This window comes from Ambystoma mexicanum, chromosome 10 (assembly GCF_040938575.1).
Source record: "Ambystoma mexicanum isolate Mex_15411 chromosome 10, UKY_AmexF1_1, whole genome shotgun sequence".
Taxonomy (NCBI): Eukaryota; Metazoa; Chordata; class Amphibia; order Caudata; family Ambystomatidae; genus Ambystoma; species Ambystoma mexicanum.
The window spans coordinates 619498612-619519073 of NC_090932.1; the positions used below are offsets into that span (position 1 = coordinate 619498612).

Here is a 20462-nt window from a genome sequence, read left to right on the forward strand (position 1 = left end):
GGACATAGTGAAACTCCTATCATGAACAGCAAAATTGGCTAAAACCCAAGTTGTTATTTTACTTCGGAAGGAACTAATATAGAGTTATGTTTTGGTTTTTAATAAACCAATTATTGTCATTGACAAAAATGTCTTTACCCTTTAACATCCTCATTTAGTTTGAGCTCTGAACATCTAGAAATATAACTAACCGGTGGACACAAGCACTCCTTCTGATAATGACTCTCCGAGCCATTTTAATAATATTTTTTGCATAGAACGTAAAGTTTACTATTTTACAGCCACTGTCTGAGCTCGCATACTTTTGGAACAGTCTTCCTACGATCCTGATGTCCATCGATAGCCATTTTCTGGTTAGGAAGAGTCTGAAGGCGCACCTTTACAGGCTCCTCTTGTACAATGTTTGAAACAATGGCTTCGGCAAATAATCACTGTCATGCAGCAAACTCTATATGCCACATGGAGCTCCTCAGTTTGAGGCTCCTGCACTCAAACCGGCCTGTGTTTACTATTCCTTTGGCTGCGGATCATTGTATGCTTCTCATGGGGAGATTGCAGTCTTAAGTAGCGTCTGTCTACAGAGGGTGATCTGTATACCATCTCAACTTGGCCTGAGTCTCTACTACTCCTAGTGCAAAATTTGAGTATATTGAATTGTTTTGCCGCATTTTAATGTTTCACACGCAAACCCTGCGTTATTTGTATAGCCTCGCTACATACTGGAGTAATGTTGATTATTACGTCACTTTGAATGTCCTGCTGCCTAGAGTCATGCAGGTGCTTTGGGCCTCTTTCCGAGTCCGGCGGTAGCCATGCCGGAAAAACCGGCAGGCTGCCGCCGGACCCAGAATGAATTACCGCCACCGGACTTGCCGGATTTACCGGGGCATTACAGCCCCGGTGTTCCAGTAATTTCCGGAGGCAGAATAACGTTGCTCCCCGTTCCCGACTCCATGGGGATGGGGACCATGGAAACACTGGCACCATAATTACGGTGCCAGTGTTTCCATTTCCGTCTGCATGCGGGTGGTGTTACACTTACCAGCTCCGACGTGGCAGGAATAACACCACCCGCCCGCATAACTCGCAATTTGCCGGTCCAGAAACAACAGTGTTGGCGAGTTTACCGCCACCGTTGTTTCCGAACCGGTACGGTCATAATGAGGCCTGTTGTCTTGCCTCATTGTGAAGCGCCTAACACAAATTGTTTAAACCTATGAGTCAACCCCCATGTCACATTTCCTTTGGCCCAGATCTATTGATGCTCGTGGGGTTCCCAGCGCCTTGCCATAATGCATTATAGGCCATGCCTGACTCTATTTGTTACTTTCTTCATGCAATTTTACTGTGATGCCCAGTGGCTTATTGCAGCCTACCGCATCACACTGATTGTCATTGATGTTAGAGTGACTTACTCGCACTGTGCCACCTTACTGTGTTGCTCCTAAAACTCTGCCTACCCCAACCATCACAGCCATGAAAGCACATTACCTAGCTCTAACCAGCCTATTTAGCGGTCTGGCCTATCTGAATCTACTACCAGCACCAACCTCAACAAGCTATCTCTTGTTACCCATGAATTCCATCACCCATCCTAGCGTGCCTAACATCTGCCTGTTACAATCTTCAAACCTACCACCCTCAGCCATTATACCACCACCTAGCTTCCTACCACCCTGCCTGGTCTATGCACCTGCTCTGCCACATAAGTCAACGCTATTTGGTCTAAACACCAAACATAACGTCTTGCATTGACCTAAAGCCTCCCCTTTCAACAATATAACAACTCCATAGACCACCCTGATACCACTAATGGCCCACCACACCAAGTACATACACCTACTGCACCCTGTACCCAACCTGTCTCTACATTATACTGGAACCATAGACTGAGCTCCAGATTCATATGACAACACCCCACCCCTACCACACAGGCAACTACAATAGCAGCCACCTTAGCCACTCATTCAGCCTCACCTGCTCCTGAAACTAGCCCAAGACTACCCAATGGTAAACAAATCAATACTTCATTGCCAATAAAAGCTGCCCTCATCAATGCCAGATCCCTACAGGCACATGGAGCACATGTAATAGATATCGCAGATCTCATAACATCACATGACGTTGATTTTAATGCGATTACGGAGACCTGGATGCATACAGCCCCTCACTTGCCCTCGCCATTCCGGAAAGCTATTCGATTATCCGTGCAGATAGAGATGCCAATATCTCCAAAGGAGGAGACCCTGCTTTATATACAAGACTTCATTAGGTCTGATAAAAATTAGTAATCTTCCCTAGCCCTCAGCAGAACTTTTATCTGTCAAACTATCCACGTCACCCACATCAACCATCACTCTGCATCTTGTCTATCGCCCACCAGGTCCAACCACTACCTTTGAAAACGACATCTCACACCTACTATCCTCCAACACTAAGAACAAGTCACAAATCATTATCCTTAGTGATTTTAACCTAGGCTATATGACTCTAATGACCAGAAAGCTTGTTCCCTTAAGGACACTATGACTTAACTAGGGTTCTCTCACCACATATCTGCACCTACCCATAAGAAAGGCAGTATCCTTGACAGGATAGCTGACCATAACTGCAACATCGACACCCTTTCTAACACTCCTTGCGCCTGGACCGACCATCATCTCATCTGGTTCAACATTAAAGAAACCATTGCATCCACGCCTCAAACTATTCAAGCACCAGCCATAATGACCAGGAACAAACAAAATCTAACCATGGACAAACTCATCCCATTGCTGCAGCAATACCTCGACATACCTCGATACAGGTAACAACGTGCAGGCGGGGCTAGTTTCCCTGTCCTCGCAGCCAGAAAGTGGAACCCCACCACGACCACCTCAGACCCCACAGTTCCAGTTGATTTATATAATCACACCATTCTCAAGGCGATTAAAACATTAGTGCATATGAAATTACGCAAATCTAAACCACGCACCCACCTCAATACCTGGTACACTTCACATCTCAAGTCTCTTAGATAAATTAAAGGATCATCAGAATCCCTATGGGAAAACATCCCTCCTCAGTAAGTAAAGCCAACTTTGCCGCAGCCTCCTTTAACTACAAAATAGCCATAATCCAAGCTAGAAAAGACAACTACAATGACTACATTTCCAAAGCGGAGTCCAACACCAAAGAAATCTTTAACACCCTTAAGGAGCTAGAATCTCCTGCCACACCCCCCGACTCGTGCATCAAAGACACTCAGTGGTGTACCAATATACAGAATTCACACCAAGATAAAATTACTATGCTCCAAAACAAAATAGTAATGAAGAAATCTCTTATACCTAATACTGACCCCTCTCTGAACTCACAGACCATGCCAATGGTATATAAGGCGATATATAAATGCAAAATAACATAACATAACATAACATTCCACGACCAGTAAGAAACAGACCCAATTCAATTTCTCACCAGTCTCCATCAAAGAGGTTGAAAACATTATCCTGAAACTTAAACTGTCTAAGTCAGGGAGATGCATGTCCCGCCCATCTTGTCAAGGAAGCTGCTAAGGAATTAGCACCCTTCATTACTTCAGTTATTAACGCTTCCTTCAATTCCAGCATAGTACCTAACAACCTGAAAGATGCTTGGGTTCTACCGCTTTAAAAAAAACCTTCCCTAGACCCAAACAATCCAGCCAACTACAGACCCATTACGATGTTTCCATTTTTGTTAAAAATACTTCACCAAGCTGCATGCCTAAAGATACAACAATACCTTAAATCCAATAATTTATTAGGACTAAGGCAATCTAGATTCAAACCCAGACATGGAACTGAAACCGCCCTTATCGACCTTAAGACCCAAATCCAGTCCCTGAATGTCAAAGGCAAACTGGTGTTGCTTCTCTTACTTGACCTATCAGCAGCTTTTGATCTGGTGAACCATACAATCTTGAGTAAACATTTTCATCAGCTGCGCACTTCTCAGACCAGGCCAATGCCTGGATTTACTTTTTCCTCAACAACGGATCCATGAGGGTCTTTCCACCCTCTGCATCTGCTACACCTACCCCTGTCACCTGTGGGGTGCCCCAAGGTTCTTGCGTGTCCCCTACTCCCTACAATGTTTTTACCAAGCCACATTTTGATGAGCTTGTCTATCTGGGTGTCACCTACACCAATTATGCGGACGACACCCAGATACTCGTCCCCATTACTGGTGATTACACTGTGGATAGCGGGACTCTCAACAACATTTATCTCATCATACAAGCCTGGATGGCGAACCATGGATTCTGTCTTAACAACGATAAGACAGAGTTCTTCCGGCTGGGCTCGCCTGCCAACCTGAATAACTTGGACGAGTCATTCTCCTCTTTCAACATTGACGGCAACATAATTAAAGTAGCCAATGTGGTGAAAATATTGGGCATTGTTAGGGAGAATTCTCATTTATGGCTAATTTCCCTTACCTACTGCGTCCCTCAGCAGCTTTGCTGGATTTCAGGGGTTATTTTTTTTCCACCTGGTAAGAGTCTGAGCCTTTTTCCCACTATTACAGTGTATTTTTGTGTGTGTTGTACTTATTGTGCTCATGAGCTATGGAGTGTCACCACCTCCCTAGGCATCATCTTGTTACTTGTGTGTCACACAACACCTTTAGTGCAGTGACACAGGGATGTCTTTTAGGCTTCCCTTGTGAACTCCATTTCTGGGGATGACTAGTGTCACCCAGAAACATGTAAAGTCACCATTGGCTTTACTAGTCCTTTTTAAATACAGATCCAGGACAAACCATCTTACAATGGAGTACTGGAGGGGAATATCCCCTTTCCTTCCGTACCTCAAGGGGCACTTTTGTGTCCCCCTTCCCGACTCGACATGGCCGGTGGCAGTGGTAACTATCATTTTTACACGGATTCCCGTGTTAGTGTTCTGGCTGTGGTGACAGAAGTGGGCATAAAACCTGCTACCCCATATCGTTTTTATTTTGTGTCCTAGCATGGTTTTTTGCCATTTCGTGTTGGAAAGGTCTTTCTTGATGTTTGCTTTTCGCGCCAAACCAGGATTGGCTTCCTTCTGTCCTTTGGCGGGCTTCTGCAAAGAAGCCCTCCTTTGGCGTCTGGGTGTCTAGGTGGGCTAAATGTGAGTGAGGGGTTTAGTCACCCCCTGCACAGGGTCTCCTTAGAGTCGATTGGCTGAGGTGGCTGTCCGGGCTGGACAACCCCCCTGCCGTGTAATTGACAGCCAGGCTGTGTGAATGGGGGATTTTGGCATAAAAGGCAGGACTCTTGAGCTGGAAGTCAGAGTCGCCACTGAAACTACAAGAACCGAAGAGAAGTGGAAAAGTAGACGGCTGCAGCAACTCCTGGATCCCGGTGAAGCCCTGCTGCAGTCCTGAGCTAGATACCCATCAACGACAGAGAAGATCCAGTCTGGAGTCTTCTTCCCTTGAGCCTGGTGGGATCAACCAGCTCACTTTCTACAGCCAGAGAATCCTCTTCTAGGTCGAAATCACTGCACTGAGCTGTAGTGGTCCGGATAGCCTAAGAGCCCTCTCCTGTTTTTAAGGAGCGCACCTTTTATTCATCATTGCTTTGCTGTTGCTGGCCTCATCCCTGGGTAGTGCAGATCGCTCCAGGCGTCCTCCTTCTTGTCCCCACGGCTGAAGATTCAGGAACCGTGAGTCTGCAGGAACTACCAAGAACAACTGCCGTAGCACCAGCTTTCTTCATCCAAATAAGGTACTGTGTCCAATTGCTCGTTCCCTCCGTCCGACCTTGAGGAATTGGGGTGAACCCTTTTCCTTTCTGAAGACTTGTCCTTTCTTTCTTCTGTCTTATAACTTTTGCCTCCCTTCGACAATATCCAGTACTCCTGGCAACGTTAATCTTGAACTGTTCTCACTGTGTGATCCTCGACAACAGAGCCCTGCTCCATTTGACTTTGGCGCAGGCCTATTGACTTTTATCTGCCTCGTAGAACACGTCCTCTGATTCTATTGCCTTGACAAAAGTATTACCTATGATTTTTATCCACTATTCCCTTGTTTTAATTCTATGTGCTAAGTGTGTTTGACTACAGTTACATTTCTTCCCGCGGGTACACTTTTCTTTTGTAAGACAGAACTGTCATTACTGTCAAAAAGTGATTGCGTATTAATCCACGGTAACGTCTTTGTTTCGAAACACTGGTCTGTCAATGTCAGGAAACAGGGCTGGCAAAGGCGTGGAGTGTGTAAATACGCCTATTGAGACATTATGGGCTGAATTGGATGTGAAAACTACAATTCCCAGCATCCTTAGTGGTTCTGGGTAGTTCGGCCCGTGCGCGCCTTGTCAGCTGCAATGCATTAAGAATCAACGCAGCTTAAAGGCAGGCAACGGCTACCGGAAGGTGTGGCTTATTGTTTTTTCAGTGTGTGGCGGAAGGCAGACGGCCGCGTTCGGCCTCAAGGAGTTGGAATTCGCGTGCTACTGAGGCAATGCACGCTCAGGAGTTTACGCGTTCACTGTTCAGCATGAAGCAGGAAGGGCGCTGAGTCACCGTCAATACAACGCTTGAAGTTCTTCGTCTGGGAAATTCCTCTGGGTTTCCCAGAGTCCAGTTAAGTACTCATGAGGGCAATACGGGGCACCATTGGCAAAATGGCTTGAAGTGATTGTTCAGCTATTTTCATTTGTGTCTGGGAGGTCCCGAGGGGCCCCCAGATCTTATCAGAGATAAGTAACAACCATATTTCTTGTATTTTACATGTTGGGAACAAAACTAAGTGTCTTGGTTACGCATGTGGCACACGAACAGTCTAAAGTGTGTATTTAGGTAATTCCAGACTTATTGCAAATGGACCATAACTTTTCACTAGGGAATGAAACTAAGGAAAGTGTATTTATGTTGTACGTTGCTAACGCTGCCCTACGGGCCATGTGTAATGTTTAAATATTCTGGGAAGTTTTGCCTTATGTGTTCATATTGCTTGCTTATGTGTTGTTTCAGTCAGAGTCTGATGTAAGCATGGTATTGTACATGTATTAAGGTGTACTAGTCTGTAGTTAAACACATGTAAGGAGTACTGGTGAAAGTAATGTTTGTTTTATGTTAAACAGAGTAGGGTTTTTTCCTGGTGCTTCCCTGATCCCATCCACTGTAGGAGTTCCTCATCCTCTTTCCGGGTTACCTAAATTCCCCTCCCTATCCACAACCTCTTCCTAACCCCTCTTCCCCCCTTTGGCTGCCACGTGGTGACCTGTTATCTAAATCAGGGGCCTGTGCCAACCACGGTGGGAGGGTCGAGTTCATTCGTCTTCCGTGGTTCGGGGGAGAGTGTCGATCTCTCTTCCCTCCATTGACTGGGATTGGGACAGTCAAATCCAAATGTACTTACCTTGAATTGTCCTGAACAAAAGGAATTGATTGTGTGTAGTATATTTAGAGTGTGGTTTTATTTAATAGAAGTGAAGTGTTTTGTAAACAGATGGTTTAAAAATAAATGTACTTATATTTTTTAACCAGAAACCTCGAGTCAGTGTTTGATTGAGTCACAGTAATTGTAGTCCTTTGTGTAATCCCTATTACTGCTCATTTGCTCTTGAGATAAGTCTGGCTGCTCAGCCATCGCTACCACTTTACTGTGTAGTACAGGCTTGTACCAAAGGTGAAATTGTACTATCACTTATAGTCTTAATTGTCTGTAGTGTTCCCTAAGGGTATTGCAGATGATTCTGCCTAACACTGGTGGTAGTGGTGGGATTTTTAAGTATAGTGATTACACTTGGAGTGCTGCTATTACCTTGGGTCAATTAACCACAAGGCTAAATACCACAATTATCTATTAACTGAAAATTCATGTCAAATATGGAAAACTACAGTGAGGTGAGGAGAGCCTCCTAAACTACACTGCTGGGGTTTTGAGAACCATGTGTAGGGAACAGAGCCCCTCTGGTAAAAGAACAAAATCTGAACCGGTTGCAAAATTATTGGGAAAACGAAGTCTGGAGAGTGCGTCAGAAGAGCCTACCCCTCCAACAAATGTGGATAATGATGTTTCTGATTCTGAGAGTGTTGGATTAGAAGAAGCCCATCAGCCTTCGGGTATCAGGTGCGCATTACAAATCCTTTAACATAACATAACAAGTAGTCGAGTCTATGCCAGTAGGTCCTACAATTCCTCTCCCTGACCAGAAACCACAACATCTGTCCGCAGGGACCCCATTAGGTCCTACACTCAGTCCTGAATTTATTGCACTTGAGAAAATGAGACTTGAATTGGAAGTGAAACATATTGAGCCACAAACTGCCATGAAACATCAAGAGTTAAAGTTCAGAGAAATGGAGATGGCTCATGCTTTAGAGATGAAGAAATTGTCTGTAGAAAATGCTTCTCTCCCAGGATCTTCTAGGTCTTCAGTCCAAAGACACCCTGTATGCCAAAGGAAATGATTGGTATGTATGAGACTAAACTTGATGTTTTGGATTGGTTAGCAGTGTTTGAATATAACCATGGGATTCAGTGTATCTCAAGGAATCAGTTAATTCCTTGGCTTTTCTCTAGGCTTCCCCCTGTTGCAATTGATGCTGTAATGGAGTTGGGGGAGGTGGATAAGCAGGATTATGAGTGTGTGAAGCTAGCTTTGATAGCTAGATTTGGGAAGACCCCTTCCCAGTACCTTAAGAGGTATAGGACCCTCAAAAAGCATGATGATACCCCTTGCGCTACCTGAGTGTGTGACTGTTTGAAAAACTTAGATGGTTGTGTTAAGGGTTACAAAGTGAACACTTATGAAGGTTTGAGGAATCTTGTTATGTTGGAGTCAATTTATGATGCCTGCACTCCTGCGCTTAGACAGCACTTGACTGATTCAAAGGAGATAGATCCTAAGAAGTTAGCTAAGGCTGCTGACTTGTGGGTTGCCAACAGGGCTACTCACAAGGATTCTGGGGCAACTCAGAAGAACAATGAGGGAAAGCAGCCAAAAAAAGATAACAAGGAGAATTCCAATAACTCCAATCCAAAAGAGGGCCCCAAACAGAACCAGGGTAAGCCACAGGGGAAACCAAATCAGGCTAGTGTACTATCTGGTGCTAAACCAGGTGGAGGTCAGAGTAAGCCTCCATTCAATAGGACATTCGGTAAATGTTTTGTTTGTGAAGCTATTGACCATGTGAAAGGGGATCCCAAATGTAAGGATAAACCTTCAGGGGTCCACACTGTCTCCTTGGCCTTCTCCCAGGTGGAAGAAGTACCTATGACAAGTGGAAACTTTCAGTTATTGGCTGATGAACCCATAAGAGTCTCAGCTAGTGTTTCTTTAGTGTCCTTGGGTCTTTGGGAACCACAGAATTTAGATGTCTATAACTCAATCCCTGATGATACTAAAGATTATTATAAAGATAGTGTTCTTGTAAATGGTCGGGAGACCCCTGCCATCATAGGCACTGGATCCAGCATAACTGTGGTTGATTAATGTTTTTTCAAGGTAGAGGATGTTGCTAAGGCACCCAAATACCTAACCAAGTTAGCTGGAGGCCCTGTCCAAATGGTTCCCCAGTTGCCAGCTCTCATCCAGTGCAATGACATGACTGTCAGAATACCTGTTAGTGTGCAGAGTGAAGTACCTGGGAGAGTTCTGTTGGGGAATGACCTGAAAACTCTTGGAGTTGTGTCTAGTACCCCCAGACCTCCCAGTAATAGGAAGTACGAGCTCACAAGGCCTGCAAGGGAGAGAACCTTGAGAGGCTCTCCTGGGGACTTGATAGAAGAAACTATCACCCCAAGTCCACAAGACTTACTTACTGCTATTGCAAGACAAAAAGAGACAAAGGGTAAACCCAAGTCTGCCAGCAAGAAAACAGCAACCACGCCTTACTTACTGCTATTGCAAGACAAAAAGAGACAAAGGGTAAACCCAAGTCTGCCAGCAAGAAAACAGCAACCACGCCTGTGCCCACAAGGACATCACAGAGACTGTCCAAAGTCACACCTGTGACTCCTCCACCAGCTGAGGCTGAGTGTGAGGTCCAACACTGTGTGGTTCAACCGGAGACTGAGGAATCCGATCTGGAAGAAGATCTTACTCTGGTTGGAGATCTTGACCCTGTTGAACATCCTGACTGCAGTCTTTACTGGCAGAAGGTGGACCCAACAGGGCAGACTTGAGCAGAGGACAAAGAGAGTGTCCTACTCTTGAAGGTCTTCGCCTACAGGCAGCTTCTCAGCTCGATGGGAAAGAGCCTGGGAAGTATAGGTTGCACTGGGAAGATGACCTCTTCTACAGTGAACCGACTGAGTCAACCCTGATGACTGCAAAAGACTTATAGTACCTCTAGTGAACCGACTCCAGTTCCTGCAGTTAGCCCACAAGATACCTTTGGCTGGTCACTTAAGTTTTAAGAAGACCAAGGAAAGGCTCTCACTTTACTTCTACTGGCCTACGATGGGTTCAGAAGTAGACAAATTCTGCTGGAGCTGTCACACTTGCCAGACCACTGGTAAGAGTGGAGCCAAGAATATGGCACCCTTGGTGCCTCTCCCAGTGGTGGGAGTTCCTTTTGAGAGTGTCAGGATTGAAATTGTTGGTCCTCTTGACCCTCCCACATCTTCAGGTAACAGGTTTATCCTGGTGGTAGTAGACCATTCTACTTGGTATCCTGAAGCAATACCTACGAGAACTGTTACGGCTCAGGCTGTGTCTAAGGCCCTACTTGGTATTTTTACCAGAGTAGGTTTTCCTAAGGAAGCGATATCTGACAGGGGATCCAATTTTATGTCCCATTAGATGCAAGCCATGTGGAAAAACTGTGGACCCACTTACAAGGTCTCTACTGCCTACCATCTACAAACAAATGGACTGGTGGAGAGGTTTAATAGAACTATGAAGAGCATGATAGGTGCTTTAGAAGAACCCCTTAAAAGGAAGTGGGACCTTCTACTGTCATGCCTTCTCTTTGCATATAGAGAAGTCCCTCAGGAGGGAGAAGGTTACAGTCCCTTTGAACTTCTCTATGGCCATCAAGTCAGAGGTCCATTGGCCCTGATTAAAGAGGGGTTGGAGAGTGCTCCTTCCCCCAAGCCAGTCAGAGTGACTGACTATGTGATAGGTCTCTGGAGGAGAATGTCACAAAGGATGGCAGAGGCAAGTGATAACTTTAGGGCTGGTCAAGCTCTGGTCAAGCATTGGCATGACCAGAAGGCTAACATGGTTGAGTTTACTCAAGACCAGCTTGTTCTCGTTATGGTGCCCACAAGGCAGAGGACCTTCTAGGACAAGTGGATAGGACCCTTCAGAGTTGTGGGTAAATTTGGAGAGGTGAATTATCTGGTGGACTTGGGCAATCCTAAGGAGGCTCCCAGAGTCTTTCACACCAACCGTTTGAAGGCTTATGTCTCTAGACCTGAAATGGGAGCTTTGCTTCTAGCTTCAGTTAAGGAGGAGGAGGAGGAGAGTGAACCTCTGCCTGACCCCCTCAGAGGCTTACCTTTAGATGAGAAAGTGGAAGGAGTTAATCTCTCTTCTAGTCTAACATCTTACCAGCAGGATGAGTGCAAGTCACTGTTGAATCAGTTTGCCTCCCTGTTCTCATTTTCACCAGGCTTGACCCCTTGGGGCCAGCATGATATCCTCACTGGTGACTGTTTGCCTGTGAAAAGCAGGGGGTACAGAACGTCAGACAATGTAAGAACCCATATAAGGAATGAGGTCAACAAGATGCTTGATCTCGTGGTTATAGAGCCCTCTACCAGTCCATGGTCTGGCCCAGTTGTGCTTGTACCAAAGGCAGGATCCAAAGAGTTGAGATTCTGCGTGGAGTATAGAGCTCTAAATGCAGTCACCAACACTGATGCCCATCATTTACCTAGGACAGATAAACTGGTGGATAAATTTGGTGCAGCCAGGTACCTCAGCACATTTGACCTAACCTCAGGCTATTGGCAAATATCTCTGACAGACCATGCCAAGGAGAAAACTGCATTCTCCACCCCAGCAGGCCTCTACCAGTTTAAGGTAATGCCTTTTTGACTAAAGAATGCACCTGCTACATTTCAGAGGTTGGTCAATCAAGTTCTGAATTGGATGGAGGACTTCTGCGTGGCATACTTGGATAACATTGCAGTGTTCAGCTCTACATGCAAAGAACATATTGACCACCTATGGTATGTTTTGCAAGCTCTTGAGCAGGCCCATCTGACCATAAAGGCAGTTAAATCCCAAATTGGTCACAGTCAAGTGGTCTACCTTGGACATGAGGTAGGAGGAGGTGAAATAAGGCCATTGCCTAGACTGGGCCATCCCTACTACTCAAACCCAAGTGAGAGCCTTCCTAGGTCTCACTGGGTACCACAGGAACTTCATAGAGAACTATGGGACCATAGCTTCTCCCCTGAATGTTATCTCCTCTCCCAAATTTCCTAAGAAGGTCAGATGGAATGAGGAGTACACTAAAGCCTTTGAAGGCCTGAAGAAAGCCCTTTGTCAAGCTCCAGTCCTAAGAGCTCCTGAATACCACCAACCCTTCATTGTGCAAACTGATGCTTCAAATACAGGTATAGGTGCAGTCCTTAGTCAACTGGATGAGAAAGGTAGGGAACATCCCATTTGTTTCATCAGCAGGAAGTTAAAGGATCCTGAGACAAGGAGGGCAACAATAGAACATGAATGTTTTGCTATTGTGTGGTCACTGAAGACGTTTAGACCATACTTGTATGGGTCTACTTTCATTATTCGGACTGACCACCAACCCTTGAGATGGCTGATGCAAATGAAAGGGGAAAACCCTAAATTACTAAGATGGTCAATCTGCCTGCAAGGGTTTGATTTTACCATTGAGCACAGAGCAGGAAGTCACCACCAAAATGCTGATGGTCTCGCTAGGATGTTTTTAACTGACCAGAGGTAAGAGATCCATCCAGGAGTAGATTACATCCTCCTGTCCCTTAGTCTGGGGGGGAGGGGCGAGTGTTGAATTCTCATTTATGGCTAATTTCCCTTACCTAGTGAGTCCCTCAGCAGCTTTTCTGGATTTCTGGGGTTATTTTGTTCTACCTGGTAAGAGTGTGAGCCTTTTTCCCACTCTTACAGTGTATTTTTGTGTGTTGTATTTTTTGTGCTCATGGGCTATGGAGTGTCACCAACTCCCTAGGCATCATCTTGTTACTTGTGTGTCACACAACACCTTTAGTGCAGTGACACAGGGATGTCTTTTAGGCTTCCCTTGTGAACTCTGTTTCTGGGGATGACTACTGTCCCCCAGAAACATGTAAAGTCACCATTGGCTTTACTAGTCCTTTTTAAATACAGATCCAGTACAAACCATCTTACAATGGAGTACTGGAGGGGAATGTCTTTCCCCTGTCCTTCTGCACCTCAAGGGGCACTTTTGTGTCGCCCCTTCCCGACTCGACATGGCTGGTGGCAGTGGTAACTATCATTTTTACACAGATTCCTGTGTTAGTGTTCTGGCTGTGGTGACAGACGTGAACATAAAACCTGATACCTCATATCGTTTTTGTTTTGGGTCCTAGCGTGGTTTTTTGCCTTTTCATGTTGGAAAGGTCTTTATTGTTGTTTGCTTTACGCGCCAAACCAGGTTTGGTTTCCTTGTTCTCCGTCCTTTGGCAGGCTTCTGCAAAGAAGCCCTCCTTTGGCGTCTGGGTGTCTAGGTGGGCTGAATGTGAGGGAGGGGTTTAGTCAACCCCTGCACAGGGTCTCCTTGGAGACCGAAGTCACACTTTGTGTCGATTGGCTGAGGTGGTTGTCCGGGTTGGACAACCCCCCTGCTGTGTGATTGACAGCCATGCTGTGTGAATGGGGGATTTTGGTATAAAAGGCAGGACTCTTGGGCTGGAAGTCAGAGCGCCATTGGTACTACAAGAACCAAAGAGAAGTGGAGAAGAAGACGGCTCCAGCAACTCCTGGATCCCGGTGAAGCTCTGCTGCAGTCCTGAGCTATCTACCGTTCAACGACAGAGAAGATCCAGTCTGGAGTCTTTTTCCCTTGAACCTGGTGGGATCAACCAGCTCACCTTCTACGGCCTGAGAATCCTATTCTGGGTCGAAATAACTGCACTGAGCTGTAGTGGTCCGGATAGCCATCAGAAGAGCTCTCTCCTGTTTTTAAGGAGCGCACCTTTTATTCATCGTTGCCTTGCTGCTGCTGGCCTCATCCCTGGGTAGTGCAGATCACTCCAGACATCCTCCTTCTTGTCCCCACGACTGAAGCTTAAGGAACCGTGAGTCTGCAGGAACTACCAGGAACAACTGCCGTATCATCAGCTTTCTTCATCCGAATAAGGTACTCTGTCCATTTGGTCGTTCTCTCCATCAGACCTTGAGGAATCAGGGTGAACCCTTTTCCTTTCCGAAGGCTTGTCCTTTCTTTCTTCCGGCTTAGAACTTTTTCCTCCCTTTGACAATATCCAGTACTCCTGGCAACGTTAATCTTGAACTGTTCTCACCGTGTGATCCTCGACAACATTTGACATTGGCGCAGGCCTATTGACTTTTATCTGCCTCGTAGAACACGTCCTCTGATTCTATTGCCTTGACAAAAGTATTGCCTATGATTTTTATCCACTATTCCCTTGTTTTAATTCTATGTGCTAAGTGTGTTTGACTACGGTTACATTTCTTCCCGCGAGTACGCTTTTCTTTCGTAAGACCAAACTGTCATTACTGTCAAAAAGTGATTGTGTATTAACCCACGGTAACGTCTTTGTTTCGAAACACTGGTCTGTCAAATCCAAATGTACTTACCTTGAATTGTCCTGAACAAAAGGAATTGGTTGTGTGTAGTATATTTAGAGTATGGTTTTATTTAATAGAAGTGAAGTGTTTTGTGAACAGATGGTTTAAAAATAAATGTACTTATATTTTTTAACCAGAAACCTTGAGTCAGTGTTTGCTTGAGTCAAAATAATTATAGTCCTTTTTGTAATCCCTATTACAGCTTATTTGCTCTTGACATAAGTCCGGCTGCTCAACCATCGCTACCACTTTACTGTGTAGTACAGGCTTGTACCAAAGGTGAAAATGTACTATCACTTGTAGTCTTAATTGTCTGTAGTGTTCCCTAAGGGTACTGCAGATGATTCTGCCTAACAGGCATCTACATAGACTCTGCACTAACACTAACCAGACAAACTAATGCATTGGCTTCCTTATCCGCCTACACTTGTAAACTTATCACAGCTTGCTGACCCTACCTTTCCCCAGCCAACTTCATCACAATAGCTAGAGCCTTAGTCCTCTCTAAGCTATATTACTGCAACACACTATACCTTGGCACATCTCAACAAAACCTCAATAAGATGCAAGTTCTGCAAAACATCGCCATCCGAGCAGTTCTAAATATGCCAAGGAATCATCACATTTCTGAAACTAGACTATCGCTAAAATGGCTCAACATCAACCAAAAAATAGATTACAAAACCTTGTCCCTTACTCACAAGTGCCTATCCAACCAGGCACCTATTTATTTGGCCAACACTATCTCCCGCCACACATAGTCACGCCCTATCAGAACTGCCATGAGACACTGTGAACATACCTCAATACAGGCAACAACGTGCAGGCGGGGCTAGTTTCCCTGTCTTTGCAGCCAGAAAATGGACCACCCTCCTTTTCTCATTAAGAGAGGAACCAACCGTCCTATCACTTATTCCGGAAAAAGACAAAAGCTTGGTTCCACGAGCAAGAAGCTATATCCAACGCCTAAGCCTGTCCTGACACTCATTGCCTTGCAAATACTGTGTACATTTGTTCTATTGTTGTGTGTTTATAAATACTATTTTCATTGCTGTTATTCCTCATAAATGTCTGTATTATCGCAATACGTAAGCGTAGCGCCCAGTTGCCTAAGGGCTCGGTGCGCTCTATAAATAAACAAACTAAACTAGCTGAGCCTCAGGAACCTGACTCTAAACACAAGTAAATCCAGCCCCATGGGCTGGACCATACATGATGCATTTTCCATTTCTTACTGACTGGTCTTACTACTGGTTTTGTAATGTTTTACAATTCCCTCCCTCTTCCTGCCCCTTCCATGTCCTTTACCCCTTTTTCTATAGTACCTTCTTCCGCCGTCCGTACTTTGGGTGTCACTTTCGAGTTTTCCTTGCGCTTTTCTTCACACATATCTCTTATATCACGCTCCTGTCGTTTTCAGTAGCTTTACATCATCCAGAGCTGGTATCAGGTAACATTATCCCCATATATATGGTCGCCGTAAATAATATCGCTGGGAAAAAGTCGTGGCGATATTATTTGGGTGACCATATAGACTGTAAATATGGAGACAGGGGCAGCGGGGGTTGCGGGGGTGTGCCCCGCTCCCCATGAAGAAAAAAAAAGGTTTGGGGTTTGCGGGGGTGTCCCCCGCATGTTCCATGTAATAATGTCCACACAAAAAATGGAGATTTTTCGGCGATTTTTTTGCATGGCAATATTTTTGCGGGGACATTATTACATGGAACCCCAGAGCTTTGGCCAATTTCTCACCACTCAATAGTTCTATCCCCCTTGCATTTTCTCATCTTTTCTATTGTTCTTCTATTCTTCTAAGTCTTCCTGCTTACAGACTTGCCCCTCTCTGCCCAATCTACAGTTCTTCTGTTCGCCTAATTCTCCATCTTTCTCTGCGAGTATATATTTTCCCTGCCCTTCTCTGCCACTGCTTGCTCTTTTTTGACTCGTGTTTACTGTTTCATGTTCTTTGTATTGTTTTGAAATGTCTTTATGGTCTAGGTCCCCCTTATCCTTCTTCTCTTGTGTTTTTGTATCCCCCCTCTCATTTGCTTAGGCCCCAGTCTGAATTTCTTTCAGTTGTTCCTCGCCGCCCTTGTGCATTCTCTTGCTTTTGATCTTTCTCCCTACTTGCCCCAAAGTACTGGAATGCCCTTCCCTTATCACTTAGCTCTATTCCTCCCTTTCCTCTTCAAAACATGTCCCAATCCGTCTCAAGGATCACCTTTTTTCCACTTAATTGATTTGTTTTGACTTTGTTTCCACCTTATTGTACCACTCTTTAGTTGTACTGCGCTTTAGCATAAGGCACTATTAAAAATAATTAAAATAAAAATACAAACTACTATAGCTCTGCACATCGCACTTAACAATTGTTCTGTATGTACATTGTTAAACTGTTGACCTGCATTCCCCCTTCCCTAGCACTGATCTGTTAATGAATGGCTCCAGACTCGAAGGATCATTCCACTGCCCCTCCCCCCCCACCCTGCCTTTTATGCTTTTCCACCCCTTCCTCCACTGAGGGGCGCTACAAAGTGACTATGTAGGTGCTGGTGTCTTTCAAAATAAGTAAAAATAATATTCCTCTTATCACTGTTATGTGCATAAAATACGCCAATATCTCCGTCTGCATCTAATACGGGGGAAGTGTGTTGCAAATTGTTCCAGTCAACGTCAATTTTACACTTTTAAAAAGTAGGCGGAATCCATAAAGCTTAATTATAATGCAGACTGGCATGCACATACTTGGCGGCTGGCATTACCGCTTGTTTTCTGTTAGGGGTGTAAAAATGCACGGACCCCTGGCACTGCCCAAATGCCCGCGTCTTTTTTACACTTCTAGTACCAAAAAATCAAAGTTACACAGAGAGGGCCACAGAGTGTTGGCGAACGCAGTCCTTTCCGTTTAATTTTGTAATTTACACTGCTTTTAAAATGACCCTTTTACAGTGGAGTTAATTTAATCCTAACTGCACGTTTCAGCATTTGGGGCAGTTTTGCTGACTGCTACTTCATTAAGTTGTTAAGGGGCACTTTGTGTAGCCCCTGATGTTTTCACTTCCTTTTGAAACCACAAGGATTTTTCATTCACCAGGTGACTGATGGTGTTAAGGGTTGGACATGGTTTTGGAGGTTTAGGAGGTTTGCCTGCTTGTTGTATAGTGGCTTACATCGTGCCTCCTTGCCTTATTAGAATTTCAATAATACGGATCAAATAACCTTAAACACATCAGACAAGATTACACATGTACAGATAACTCCACGTGATTTGGTCAACCCCTTAATATAAGGCGTTTCTCTGCAGTGGCAGACATTTGATAAGCACATAGTGCAGACAACCCCACAGTTTGGAACCAGTAACACAGAGTTGTCTGTATATATTGAAACTCACAAATAGTTCTATGAATTCAGTAGAAAATAAGTGATTTAGCCATATATGAAATTGTGTATGTAAAACCGTTTTAGCACATTATCTACTGATAATCAGCAGTGTCCACACACACACAATGTACGTGGCACAATAAATTAGATGCCTCCTTTGTGCCGTTTGTTCTCATTGACACCTCTAAAGCCTTCCTCCAACTCTATTCTAACAAATGATGCTCATAAAACACAGTGAGTCCGTTTTTAAGAAAAGCAATCTTTTGTTGATAATGTGCAGGCCCTTTCCTCTTTCTTTTTGCTGCTTTATATGAGATAAGTACTATTTTCTACACGTTTAATTATTTGCGTGTATGATTTATTTTAGTAACATTAGTAACATTCATTGTTGACTAGGTGTTATTTGAGTCAGTACTCGTTATAATATGTTTACCTTGTGAGGAGCGCTATTAACAGACTGTATTTGTCACCTCAGGAAGGACTAATATGATCTCCTCACAGCGTTCGCGAGCGCCTCATAGTTTGTTGCGGTGAGTATTCGCATTCCTTGTCCTAGACCGCGTCAGCGTTAGTTTAGAGTGGAGAGGCGGGCGGAGCACTAAGCAGCCGGCCCGCTCTCCCTAATTAATCATTACCGCCTGCTCGCGCCGGCGAACACAGCGGGCTTCAGGACCCACTTCTCGGCATCCTCCAGGCCGCACTAGCGCTCGTTCGCATTACAAATTGTTGCGAAAGAGAGCGGACTCAAGATGAGCCACACGCTCATTATTGGGAAGGACGTCAGCAAGACACCTTCTTTCCGGCCAGAGGAAGACATCCAAGAGGTTGCAGAGGGAGAGGCTCCTACCGTCAGCCCAGTGCATCAGGTGGTGAGTACAACAGATTTACACATCGGCAGTGGGGGTCACAACCTTTTCTCATTCTGGCTATCCTCTGTGGGGGGTAGTGCCATCTGTGTATCAACTTCAGGGCCTGGTGGCGGTATTCGGGTGCAGTTGTGGAACAGTGTGCCTGCCTACAAACCTTGGTCCATCTTTTTTCCGTTATGGGGGTGCCTAAGTACTTCCCCCATTGTACTTGGGAAGATGGGGGGGTCCCGTGGGGTAGAGAACAACAAAAAGCTATAAAGCCGCGATAACACCCCCTTGGTACCTTTGTGTGTTATGAGGAATTTCTCAAAATCGGTTAGGTCCCGCCTGAGTGTGTCACCCCATCTGCTCTCGGTAAGGGCACCCTTAAACTGTAGGTATCGAAAGGGGAAGAGGTTAGGGAGGCCCAGGGCATCCTTCAGGTCACCTAGAGATATAAACACCCCATCCACCCAAAGCTGTCCAGCCCTACAAAGACCCACCTCGTACCATTGCTGGAAGGCTAGTGGTTCGTTGATCCCTTCCCAAAGTGGCGGAGCCCAGATGCAGCTCTAAGGTGAGGGCCACGTCGTGAGCCATTTTAGGTAACCCCCTTCCTTCCAAATAGACCACAGCACTCCCAACACTGGATGTTTTAGAACCCTTCTCGGAATAGATGTCTTGGGGACCCATAGCCATTTGTCCAATGTGACCGGCGAGAAGAGTGTGTTATCCAGTGTTACCCATTGTTTCTTTGGGCCAGTCGTCAGATGATCAACAAGGACGCGCAATTGGGACGCCTTATAATAAGTGTTTAGATCTGGGAAATTAACTCCACCCTCATCCTTGGGTCTAGTGAGAGTGTCATAAGCAATCCTGTGGGATTTACCGGCCCATAGATAGCGGAGAAGGGCCCGCTTGATCTCTAGGAGAAATGAGTTCGGTATCTGGGTTGGCAGCATTTGAAACAGATATAAAAATTTGGGGAGGATTACCATTTTGATGGAGTTGAGGCGAGCCGTCCAGGAGAGGCCGGATTTCGACCAGCGTCCCCGGTCGTGTTTGATTGACCTCCATAGGGGCGGGTAGTTTACCTTCTAGGTGTGATGGAATTCGGATCCCCAGGTTTACAAAACGGGAGGTTATCGATGTATTGTTCCTCAGTCTCGTTGAGCTAGCCTGCCGGGAAAGCCACTGATTTATCTACATTGACCTTATAGCCTGCCAGGGAACCATATCGCTCCAGACTATTCAACACCTTTGGGACTGATTGGGATGGTTTAGAGAGGTACAGGAGGACATCGTCGGCAAACAGGGTTATTTTGTAGTCAGTTCCCCCTATTTTAACACCCTGGATCTGATCATTAGTCCTGATTGCTATGGCCCAGGGTTCCATCACCAGGGCGTATATGAGGGAAGACAGTGGGCATCGCTGTCTTGTGCCTCTCTCTAAAGGAAAGGACTCCGACTCTCCTCCATTGACCACCACTTTGGCGGAGGGG

At 45.3% G+C, this 20462-nt stretch overlaps 1 protein-coding gene across 12 annotated transcripts in view; it reads left to right on the plus strand.

Moving 5' to 3' along the window:
• RHBDD1 (rhomboid domain containing 1) overlaps window positions 1-20462 on the plus strand; it is a 723897-nt gene that overhangs the window by 163391 nt on the left and 540044 nt on the right. The gene's annotated exons all lie outside the window — the stretch shown is intronic.